This window comes from Labeo rohita, chromosome 18 (assembly GCF_022985175.1).
Source record: "Labeo rohita strain BAU-BD-2019 chromosome 18, IGBB_LRoh.1.0, whole genome shotgun sequence".
In the NCBI taxonomy this organism is placed as follows: domain Eukaryota; kingdom Metazoa; phylum Chordata; class Actinopteri; order Cypriniformes; family Cyprinidae; genus Labeo; species Labeo rohita.
Window position 1 is genome coordinate 26,297,322 of NC_066886.1, and position 13,681 is coordinate 26,311,002.

A 13,681-nucleotide genomic window follows, 5' to 3' on the forward strand; every position below is an offset into this window, starting at 1 on the left:
AAATCAATTATTCAGTGACTGCACAGATCACCTCACGGTACACGCCGATCTTGTTTTTGTCTTATTATGGCTTATTCTTTTGGATTTTGCAAGATTATCCACTTCTTCTTGTGTCATCTCATCATGTCAGTCAAAATGCACTTGTACCAACCCTCAAAAGTGACTCAGTCGGTGTCTGAAGCACCGCAAGGCGTGGTAGCAGTTAGCTCAATTTCAGGATGTTTTAGTTTGTTTGAAGAGCCTCGGGTAGAGTAAGTACGTTTTCCTTGACAGCCATTTTTTTGTGGCCTAAATGGTTTGTGAATTTCTCTGAGGAAGATGGACACACACACATTCCCACATACAAGCACTCATTCACTCAAACACTCATAAGGAGAAACTCAGTCCTCAGGCTCAACACACTCTGACATGTTTCTTCACTTTGTGACGCTTGCTCTCCATTCACATTTTTCTTAGCGTGACATCAAAAATCTTATTCATTATAGACAGTACAGGCTCATACACACCATCAGAGCAAGCTTTTTAAAGTTAGAAATGATCTATGCTTGAAGATCAGCACAAATCCCAAGAATAAGTTAACTTTAAAGGGGTCATCGGATGCTAAGTTCACTGTTTCATGTTGTTTGAACATTAATGTGTGTTGGCAGTGTATGTACAAATCTACCCTATAATGATAAAAATCCATGCAGTGGTTTTTAATTAATCTGTAAAAATAATAATGCCTGTTGGTGTGGCGTCACACCCACAGAGGCTGCTCACATGATAGTTGATTGACATGAGCTCTTACCTTAGACCAGCTGTCGCAGTCCAGTAACTTTCCTTGTTTTGATGCCAGAGCAGGGATGTAAGTTAGACAGGAATATCTCCGATTGAGTGATTGAGGTGTTGTGTTGCTGGATGTAATAATGAACATAGTGGTCTTCATTTACTCCCGACATCTGAGCCGCTGAAGATGCAGTAGATATTGTTTGTGAAGCGAATGTGCTTCCCGATCTACATATATCAGTCTATGTTTGTGCGAATCATTCGTGATCCAGCTTCACTTACAGCAGAAGTGTGTATAAGCATTTTTTTATGAATCTTTGCGATCGCCTTTCCTTATAACGTGGTAGTTAGGAAGTTTAGCGGCTAAACGCGGCTAAATGCGGCTAAATGTGGCTAAAGTAAACAAGATGGTCATTCCACAGAGAGTAAAGGGGGCGGGGTGAGCAGAGCTCATTTGCATTTAAAGGAACAACCTCTTAAGGCACGGTCACACTGCGCTTTTCGTTCCATTGACTTCCATTCATACGCATGCGAATGCGTTAGACCGGAAACGCAAGCCCGTGCGAAAAGTTTCGCATTTCGCTGCGTTGGAAAGTTCAAGTATGGTGAACTCTGACCTGCGAATTCACATGACGTGAAAGCGAGCGACCAATAGAAGATCGAAACGTCATATCGTGACCTTTCTGTACAAAAAAGAAGATGGAGGAATCGCTAATTCTAGCAGTTTCACACCATCCTATTTTATATAATACATTTCTAAAAGATTATAAAAATCTATTAAATGAGAAGCTGCTTGGTTCGCGGTGTCAGCGGAAACAGGAATAGATGGTACATTTGAACACCGAAATAAATAAATGAATGGAATTTATACGTAACGTTACATACGTGTGTGTATTTAAATACATGTGCGTATACACTGCCATTCAAAAGTTTGAGATCTGTAAGAATTTACGTTTTTTTAAACAAGTTTCGAATGCTTATCAAGGCTGCATTTATTTGATCAAAAATACATAAAAACACTAAACTGGAATATAGTAAATTAAAATAAAAAATTATATTTGAATATCCTGCTCCCGCCCATATTCGCAGCGGCATGCGAAAAAAATTCGCATGTTGAAAGTCTAGTGTGACCGCCCCTTCAGAATGAGATGATTTTTGCAGAGCTCATTTTGACAAGGTAAAAAGGGTGTTGTTTTACAAAACCATTGAGAATTTTTAATCAAAGTATATTAGAGACTTTTCACTAAGACCCTAAAGAATCATATCAACTTGTGGAAAATGGGCATCCGATGACCCCTTTAAGGAAAACATTTCAGGAATTATCTCCATATAGTGGACTTCAATGGTGCCCCCTAAGTTTGAACTTTCAAAATGCAGTTTAAACACTTCAAATGGCTCTAAACGATCCCAGCTGAGGAAAAAGAGTTTTATCTAGTGAAACGATCAGTCATTTTCTAAACATATTGACAATTTATATACTTTTTCAACCTCAAATGCTCGTTTTGTCTCATCTCTGGGATGCGCGTGTGTAGTCTGTGTAATCCAGGTCAATACAGTTAGTGTGTGTCGAAAAACTCCCATGTTGTTTTCTTCTTCAACTTCAAATTCGTCCTACATCGCTGTTTTACCTCTTGTTTTTTTTTTGTGTTTTTTTTTTTGTAAAGGGCGTTTGGTCCTCTTTGCATGTTCACTTTGTAAACACTAGGTCGGTACTTCGGCATCTATGTAGGACGATTTTAAAGTTGTGGAAGAAAATAAGATGTAAGTTTTCCGATATACCCTAACTGTCTTGAACTAAAAAAAAAAAAAAAATGCAGACATAGACAAGACAAGACAAGCGTTTGAGGTTAAAAAGTATATAAATTGCCAATTTGTTTCGAAAATGACTGATCGTTTTGTTAGATAAGACCCTTCTTCCTCGGCTGAGATCGTTTAGAGCCATTTAGAGCTGCATTTAAACTGCATTTTGGAAGTTCAAACTTGGGAGCACCATTGAAGTCCACTATATGGAGAGAAATACTGAAATGTTTTCCTCAAGAAAATCATTTCTTATCAACTGAAGAAAGAAAGACATTAACATCTTGGATGACAAGGGGGTGAGTAAATTATCTGTAAATTTTTGTTCTGGAAGTGAACTACTCCTTTAATGATTAATGAATGACTTTAACGTTCTGAAATGTGCATGTGAGCATCATTGATCTTTTTCTGTCAGACCTACCAAATTAAAGAGAATCATAAATATTACCATTGCACGTTGAAGTATTTTTTAACAAAACTTATACACAGGCTCTGTACATGTATGTATTGGCTGAAAAATGTATCATATCATAAAGGGAAAATCTTATACACTATTGGTTGATTGGTTGTGATCTTATTTATTTATTTATTTGTTTGTTTTCTTTATTGCTTTGTTTGTTGTTTTATTTTGTGGGACATAAAACGCACAGTGAGAACAGCTGAGAAGATCATTGGTGTCCCTCTCCACTCCTTCCAGGACATCTACAGCACTCGTCTCTCCCGAAAAGCCCTCTGCATAGCGGCTGATCCCACCCACCCAATGCCTAGCTTCTTCATCCTGCTGCCATCAGGGAGGAGGCTGCGTAGTCTCCAGGCCAGGACCAGCAGACTGAAAGACAGTTTCATCCACCAGGCTGTCAGGAAGCTCAACTCTCTTCCGGCTCTGCCCCGTCTCCCCTCTTTCTCCCCACGCACTTTTTGAACTCTGATACATACATGCAAAAACACACACTCACACACACTCACAGACCTGCACCAGTCACTTTGTGCAGCATTGGTCTGCCAGCTACCTCATACCTACCTCTGTGTCAGTTATAAGACTGCTCTCTGTCATTTTATCATATTTATAAGCTCCACTTGTACTATACTTTTGCATTTGCACTACTCTGTTTGGTTTTGCACATGTGCCCTTACTTGTATATTGTTGTTGTTGTTGTTGTGTTGTGGTGTTATAATTACATGTAATTTTTTTTTATTTATCTGTACTTACCTTTTGTATTTAATATATGTAATATTATCTGTTTGCACCTAGGGTCTGAGAGTAACGTAATTTCAATTCTCTGTATGTCCTGTAGATGTGGCAGAATTGACAATAAAGCTGACTTTGACTTTGACTTTGATAAATATAAGAAATATATCTCATTAACCAAATAAATTCTTGAAAAGAAAATAAGTATTTACTGTAGGCATAATATTTTACTATTTATTAGAGAAAAAAAAAAAAAAACTTTTTTTCTTGTGGTGCAAGTAACATACAAAAACACATTGTAAAAAGAAAAGAAAAAAATCACAGAGAGGTCCCTCATGACTGTATGTCAAGGTCAACAAGTTTCCAAAAATATTAAATAATTTGACCTTTTTATGGCAATGTCATGTGGTGCAAATCCTTCAAATCCTAATGATATGAATTAATCATCATAATATCACCAAAAACCACTGAAAATAACCATTTTGAACATAAAGAGCAAATTTTGCAATTTGAGATGTTATATTGTGTGGTTATCAGCCTGGTAAGCTTTGGGAAAGAGATGCTTGCATTGGGTTTGCCATTGCGATGTGAGTCTTGCGTTGCAGCCTGTGAATATTTCATCAGCCTCTCCTCTAAAAATAAAGGAGGGTGAATAAAATAAATAAATTTTGATGGAATTGGGCAGGACTCCGCCTTCTCCTCATGAGGAGCTGCAGTTCTCTTATTCTGACATATGTTATGACTCTGTGTCAGCTTTATCTATCCCTCCCTCTCCATTCCTCCCACATTCCCCCTCACTACATCCTTAGTTTTCTGACTCACATGTCTTGGGCAGGCTGCTTTTGATGCGGAAAAAGTCTCCCTGGAGGCAGTTGCTAAGCAACTGGCTACTGTTGGATTATGGGTTAAGTCAAAAGCAAGAAAACGCAAGCATGGGAGATGGTGTGCATGTGTGTAAGGCTGAGTCAGGCCATCAGAAGTTGTCTGTATGATCACATACCCCCAACATGCTCTGTAACTGAAGATAATTTAGGGAAAGAAGCCCTCAAAAATCTCCCTCCTTTTCCTTGCTCTCCTGACAATGTCTCTATAATTTGACCATTTAAAATGGGTCATGTCCTCACCTTTGCCATTAAATTTTTTTTTTTTTTTTTAATAAAATACATAAATATTAAAATTAATTTATAATAATATACATAATGACACATTTTATTTTACATAATTTCAATTCTATTTAATTATGAATTTTTTTTGTAAATCATAAACTGCACATATATAATCTTTGTCAAATTAATTTACAATTTATAATGAATGTTTATTTAATTATTAATTTAGAAAGGAATATATATTAAAAATAATTATTTATATATAATATAAATTACATAATTTATAGAAAATTATTATATAAAATAATTTAATGTAATTATCAATTTAGAAAGAAATATATATTAAAAATAATTATTTATAAATAATATAAATTGCATAATTTATAGAAAATAAGTTACATTAAAATTTAAAATTATTATATAAAAAATAACATTTGTACATAATTTTTTACTGAACATATATATATAACCAAATTTGTCAATGTTTTTGGTTGTAGTTCAGTCTGATGCTCTGAAATCACATTTAAATGTTGTTCATTTCTATGTTCTGTGTGCCTGAGTGATTTTGTAGGCACTGATGAATGAACTCAGTCTGTTACTGACTTTCGCTCTGGGAGCTTCCATGTGGACTGAGAGAGGAGGAGGAGAGAGGAAGGAAACGGAGGATACACAGAGCAACACAGAGGAGACAAGAAACACGGGAGGAGGGAAAGTAACTGATGGAGAGAAAGCGAGCAAGAGAGAGAGAGAGCGATGGAGTGAGCAGCTCTGAGCAACATTGAGAGCTCGGGAGGGAAGATGCCAGACAAAATATGAAGAAAGACCTGAATGCAGTCAAAAATGGGACTGACATGAAAAAACGAACACAAATGCTGAAACCAGAGTCTGAAACAGGAGACGATGAAGACAGACTGAGGATGCTTGGGGATTTTTAAACTTCAAGTCTTCCGGACGTTGACAGTGGATGCTGTGATTCCCTTGGACGTTTTGTCAGATGGGATTTCAATATTTAAAGCCAGAGCTCCCAACGTGCTTCCTCTTCTCTTCTGGAACTATCTGCACGCCTTTTTGGCCTCTGACCTTTAAACTTCTCCATCTGTTCTTCAATTCCAGTTGAAAAAGGACTAGTCTTCCATTCTTGGTTAGTTAGCAATTGCAATACAGAAGACGTCTTTATACATCTCTGAGACAGTGAAAAAGGGTCATTTTGGAAATCAAACTTGGAGTGTGTTATTTTGGATGTGCACCATAAAGACAAACTTGAGCAACACCATGCAGGGCGCCGTCACCAGACGAGGACAGCAGGACCGTCAAACTCACTTGATTCTGTTGCAGTGAAAGATTAATGAACCTAAGCATGCTTCTTGTTGTCTCACAGCAAAAATAACACCATTGTTAAGCAGCTTCATCACTCAGCACAGCCAACAAGCTTGTACTAACTGGATTCTCAAGGTTCTAGAAACAGTCTGAGCTTGGGATAAACGAGCTGTCTGAACGTGAGGGATTGTTTAGGAACCAGAGGGAGGAAGTAAGAGTGACAGAACTGGACCAGGCAGACGAAAGGGTGCAGGGGGAGAGGACCGGGACCCGGGCAGAGTGGGGCTTTCAGCGGTTCTTTCAAGTCCTGCAGGCATGGATGCAACACTGGAATAAAAAACAGGACGGGAAGTTTCTGCTTTCCCACTGGTACAATGTGTGGTGAGTAATGATCTCCTTATGTTCTTAAAGGGATAGTTCACACAAGAATTACAAACATTATGATTCTTCTTTTTGGAACACCAAAAGAAGACATTTTGAAAAATGTCTCAGAGTTTTCTGTCCATACAGTGGAAGTCAGTTTGGAAGTCAGTCCAGTTTGTTTTCACTGTACAGGCAAAAACAGTTTAAACATTTTTTAAAGGGGTCATCGGATGCAAACTTCACTTTTACATGTTGTTTGAACATTAATGTGTTTTGGCATCGTACGTACAAATCTACCCTATAATGATAAAAATCCATGCAGTAGTTTTTAAATAATCTGTAAAAATAATATCTCCTTTTTCAAATCGAGCCATTCTCAGATGCCTGTCGTTGCGGCGTCACACCGACAGAGGCCGCTCCCACCATAGTTGATTGACATGAGCGTCTTACCTCAGATCAGCTGTAACAGTCCAACCTCCATTGTTTTGATGCCAGAGCAGGGATGTAAGTTAGATAGGAATATCTCCGATTGAGTGATTAAGGTGTTCTGTTGCTGGATGCAATAATGAACATAGTGGTCGTCATTTACTCCCGACATCTGAGCCGTTGAAGATGCAGTGGATTACGTTTGTTTGTGAAGGGAATGCACCTTCCGATCTACATATATCCATCTATGTTCATGCAAATCATTCGTGATCCAGCTTCACTTACAGCAGAAGTGAGTATAAGGTTTTTTTTTTTTTTTTATGAATCTGTGCAATCACCTTTCCTAATACCGTGCTGGTTAGCAAGTTTCTCGGCTAAACGCGCTAAATGTGGCTAAAGTAAACAAAGTAAACTCAGAGCAGCAGAGAGAAGTGAGCAGAGCTCATTTGCATTTAAAGGAATGTTAATGGACAAGGTAAAAAGGGTGTTGTTTTGCACAACCATTGAGAATTTTTAACCAAAGTATATTATAGACTTTTCATTAAGACCCTAAAGAATCATATCAACTTGTGGAAAATGGGTATCCGATGACCTCTTTAAAATATCTCAATATCTCAAAATAAGGCAGACATATTACACCATTTTCATCTGTGGGTGAACTATCCCTTTAATGATTAATATTACTTTCTTACTCCGGTAACTAAAGCCCTGTGGGGTCAGAAGTCATAGGGTCAGGGGTTGTGCAGTGGTCACTCAGCTTCAGTGATTGATTTAGTGTTGTGACAAATACAAATTATCATTTTGACTGTTGATTTCCACAGAATGGGAATCTTATGATGGGATCTAGTGTTTTTTAGTGTTTGTTTGTTTGTTAAATATTATAAATATTCAGGCCTAAATTGAAGATTTATGTGTATAAATTGCATATAAAATTTTCATCCATTTCGATCACACATATTTATCAGTCATGCATAAATGAATGTGAGAAGAAGCAAGATTTCTCCACTTAAAAATAAACAAATAAATAATACCATAGTTTATAGCTATTTGCATCTATTTGATTTCATCTAAATAATTATATATAAAAATCATAAAATGCATTCATTCAAATTGCTAAGAATCAACATCTATTCACTGTGAAAACATTGACATTTATCCAGTTAAATTGTATAAGCATGGTTTCAGTTAGTTAAAATGTATGAAATTGGAACAAACTGGATTTATTTATAATAAATATATAAACCTGGTTATTGTGTTTTTAAAACACATTTAGTTTATTAGTAATATTACAGAAATCTGGCCTGTTTCATTTATATATGACTGAAAAATATGCATTTAACTCTCACTCCCATTTTGAACATAGACGTAAAAATGCACTATTCAAACTTAAATTTTAAACATTTTGTAATATGATTTTAATGTACATTTTCAATGGTAATGCAATGTCTGATTTTAAAATAGTTTTCAAAGGATGAATATTGAGATTTTAAGTTTTCAACAGATATAATTTCTTATGATATCTAAAACGTGATAGGGAAAAAGGCAACGAAGAATGTCTTTTTGTGACAAAGGTCAGAACTCCTGTTATGATGTAGATTTATGACATGCACTCTTGTCATAAATTAATCTATTCTTTTTCCTACATCAATTCTAACACAAAACAGTGGTAAAATATCTATTTAGGAGACTTAGACCTTTCCAACGATATATAGTTTGTCATGATGAGATTAGGATTTATTTGTAATATGGTGAAGTAAACGGAGGCATCCCGTATAGAGGACGGTGACAGTTAGGGAGTTAAAGGAATAGTACACCTTCCCTTGCTGGACCCCACTGACTTGCATAGTGTTTTTTTTTTTTCTTTCCATGCTATGGAAGTCTATGTGGACCAGCAACGTCAAGGGTAAAGGTGAACTATCCATTTAAGTTAATTTGTTTGTTCATGACTAGAACATTGTAATCCAAATGGATGTAAATGTTATATGCAAATCAAATACACAATTCTAAAATGTAAATTTAATGTAAATCTGTTTTGAGTGTAGGCTTAGAAAGTACACAGTACATTGCTCCTTACTCTGTTCTGCTTCAGAATCTCCTTGCAGTAATTTTTCATTTTTAATTTTTTTTTAAATTACGCTGGCTTTTTATATTTGTGGATCCATGATAGATAAGCAGCACAATGGTTTAGTCTCTACTGATTGATTTTTAGCATTTTATCTAAAACTGTGATGTACATTGTGAAGGATGTTGAATGATTATAACTATTAAATAAACCAGACCTGCTGTATGAACCAAATGTCAGTTCTGTAAAACTGTGGCCTAAAACTGTCTCTAACACTGATTTTACTATGCAATGAGCAGAACACCCATCACCACGCAACAGATTTATGATATCTTCATTAGAGTCCCTCTGGGATGACTGGGGGTTGATTCTCGAACAGACTCCGCTCTGTCACCCCTAATGGCTTTGAATGATTGTGTTAAGTCATTGACGCCTGTAAACAACCCTCTGGGTATTAGAAAAGCAGCTTTCCTAATGTGCGACATGCAAACATGTGGAGCAATGAATGATCAGACATTGATCTCAGAAAACAATTCCTTTTTTCCATTTAAAGACTCAATGTTTTTTTTTAAACCATCCACCCCATGTTCATAAATCTGCTATGATTAAGGCTGCTAGATGCTGCTACTGATATAAAATATACATTAATTTTTGATTGTGTATAAAGCATTTAGATATTTTTTTTTTTTGATATTACAAGAACTAAACTGTCAGCCAAGGCTCATTGGAAAAGTATGTCTGTGGCAACATTTTTGCAAAATATTCTGTTGCTTTTGGGTGTTTTGAAACAATTTCAAAATGAAATATTCAGTGTTCAGTTTTATCCAAAAACAGATGAATGTGAATCTGGCAATATTTTATTGTGCAGTCAGTTGTACATACTGCAGCAATACTGGATGAAATATGTCACTAAAAGGTTAATGCTCTATCACATTTAAAAATAATATGTTTGAAAATCTGACCCTAAACCTGACTGATAGTGTTACCAATAGCAAACATGAGATAAAAACACACTTGCTGAAGCAACCATTCCATTTAATCTTGCATTTTATCATTGCTGCACCGGGTGCACGAACAAGCAAGTTTACTACATCAGAAATACCCAACTTAGGCTCACTGGAAATATGTGCCTATATATTTCTGCAAACCTTAAAAAACTTACCTATATGTACGAATCACTGTAGTTTCCAGTTAAAATGAACGCTGGAGGCAGTAAAACTTTTATTCCTTTTCACACATAGTATGATTTACACAGAGTTTTGATTAATAAAGCCTTATTTTCAGACGATTACTACTGCTAAATATTATATTATGGTTTTAAAACAATTTTAACATCCTGCGCTGTTTGAAAATGGATACTTTTGAACGTTGTTGTCACACATACAGCTTCATATACATGAGTTTTCGAACGCAGTCAGTTTGCTCAGTAGCTCACACCATACATTGCACTTGGGTGTTGAAGAGTACCGGTTTGAACCCCGTGAAACTACTGTGCGACAAATAAGCTCAAATCTGAATGAGGAAGTAAAAATAACACAGCTGCATCACAAAATGTGTTTTTTAATCAGTTTTGCATTTGTTAACACTATTGGTTAGGTTTAGGGTTGGGTTTGGTGTAGGGGATATTTCCAATAAGACAGAGCATTAACCTTTAGCGAAACACCCCGGATATTTGAATTCTGAACAGCTGCGATACATACCTCAAGCAGCATAATAAAAATGCAGCAATACGTGCCTGTACCAACGTAATAAAAACGTGCCAAGGTCACGTATTGAACGTGTGTTTTAGCGCCGCTCTCTGGACATTTTACTTGAAACTGCCACAAAACTTGCAGTAATTACGGTGTTGCAGAAATGTATGTAGAGGCACGTATTTCTAATGAGCCTGGGTTAGAAATACCAAGCATATGGAGCTGGTTATGTGATGCAGACATCAAAATGTATAGTCACACTTTATTTTAAGGTCTAGTTCTCTTATTAACAAACCTTTAACTATGGCTTTTGCCTCAATAAACTTCTAATTTGCTGCTTATTAGTAAGGTAGTTGTTAAATTCAGGTATTGGGTAGGATTGCAGATGTAGAATATGGTCATGCAGAATATGTGCTTTATAAGTACTATTAAACAACTAGGATGTTAATTATAGGCATGCTAATAAGTAACTAGTTAATACTAATTAATACTAACATTTTTCCCTGTACTAAAGTATAGGTAAGTAAATGTATTAGTTTACAATCATGTGCAATGGTAAACGTGTTTTGAGGCCATAATGTAGTTTGGTGTTAGGAATCGCATCAAAACAAGTCTTCATTAATTAATCATAATTTGTGTGAAAAGGAATAAAAATTGTTGGTGTTACTGCAAATAGTGTTCATTCCAGCTGGAAACCGAGATGTACTGTATGTACAGGTACGTTTTTTTTTTTTTTTTTATTTTCCCAAATATGTAGAAAGAGGCATGCTTGTATTACCTAGTATTGCAGTGGAAGTTATGTTTACCATGATACATTTTTGTAAAGGGAGGAATATCAAGGGGAGAGAAATATAAGCCTAGATGGTAACACTTTAGAATAGGGAACACTTATTCACTATTAACTACGACTCCTAATTTGCTGCTTATTAATAGTTAGTAAAGTAGTTGTTAATTTTAGGTATTGGGTAGGATTAGGGATGTAAAATAAGATCATGTAGAATTAGGCATTAATATGTGCTTAATTAGTATTAATAAATGGCTAATATTCTTGTAATATGCATGCTAATCAGCAACTAGTTAAGAAACCGTAAAATAAGGTGTTACTGTATATTTTTGAATATGATCTTCAAAAATAAACTTCTGTGTCTAAAATGCAAATGCTTACAGTGAGTTACATTGAGTTATGACTGAAATCAAGGCTAAGTAAACCAGGAAAAAAACAACTGAATGAGATGTTTAGACCATGAAAAGTTTAAAGCTTATAGTCTAAACGTAAACAATATTATTCCAAAACCACAGGTTTTATGTATGTGAATGAGCACTTAAAAATATTGTAGACTTATCTTTTAACAAAAGCACTATAAAATGTTGCAACACGTTCTCACTCCCAACTCATCACATATTGACGCTTGGTCAGGACCCTTTGGCATCATGTTTTGATGCTCAAGGTTTGACGCTCAAGGTAGCGTCACTTTGGACGTGCAGGGTCCTCCACTGATTTCAGCTGTTTGCCTTAATTTAATGGCCTGCATGCATTTGTAAAAAATATAAATATAAATAATTTTATATAAATTTATACTTTCAGACGGAGACGGATCGCGTCTATTCCTCTTATAAATCAATAGTTTTGCCTCGAAAGACTTGGAATATTAATACTTTTTGAATGAATTATGACTAGCTGTATCTGCCAGTTATATTTTGTGTTTTATTGACAAATGGTAGGTTTAGGGGCAGGCGTTGGGTTACGTGCTCATAAATGTGTAGATAATGAAATGTAAATAAAACTTGTGACTGTTTACATTGAGAAATCACACCCCAACATATATGCAATAATGGCAATATTATTACCCAATATATAATTTAATCATGATGATAAAATTACCAGTGCCTTTTGCGTCAGCATTATGACGGCAAGGGTTTCTTATTTAAAGCAATGAAGCACCCTGCATGTCAAAAATTGATGCTAAAGGGGTACCCTGTGCGTCAAAAAGTGATGCCAAATGGTCCTGACCAAGTGTCAATATGTGACGAGTTGGGAGTGAGAATGTGTTGCAAGAAAACATGGAATGACAGAGGAATTTTTAAATTTTTATACAGCAAAAAAGGGGGGGGGGTCGGAAAGATGCTAGAATGTGGATGGAATGTGGCCATAAAAACTAGATTATAAATATTTTATGCAAACTACGCTAACAATAGAAGTGCACCTCAGGGAAAATAAATTAATTAATTAAAAAGTATATTAATTTGTAGAGAGAATGATTCTAAATGCTCAAGTCTGTATTCACTGTACCATAGCAGCATGAATCATCATCTGTGTGTGTGGGTGTACTGCTGAGATATATGGAGAGAGAGAGAGAGAGAGAGAGAGAGAGAGAGAAATGAAATGTGTTTGTAAAGCATTTGACTGAAAGGTTTGCAAATTATGGACACATTAGTAAACATGTTCATGACACTCACATCAGCACTTGCTTTCAATTGCCTTCTTTATAAACACGAGAGGCCCTTCTCTGGTTTAAAGTGAGACAAGGTTTATAATCCGACAATCAAAGTGTGTTTTCTGTAGGGAACACTCTCATTGTGAAATTCTCTCACTTTCTGCAGGCCTGAAGGTCCTCAGCATGGACTCGGTTCAGTGACCCGTAGCAATCTCATTATTTCCTCTCTTACACAATCACCCAAAACTCAGCGTTCGTCATTCCCATGCAGTGGGTGGATTTCAGATCGCATTCATGTCTGTCTTTCTGTGTACTGACATCTCTTTTCTTTCTTTACTTCCTCATAATGTTTCTCCATCATTACTCTCAGTGCATTGTCTTCCACTCTCAAATCTCTTATTTTTCTTTTTGCATATCTTTCTTTCTTTCTTTTTTTCTTAAACTGAATCCAGTTAGCTAGAAAAAGAATTTCCTAGAAGCATTGCTGCAGAGCATTTCTCAACCAGACTGTGCACAGCAAAGCATTTAAA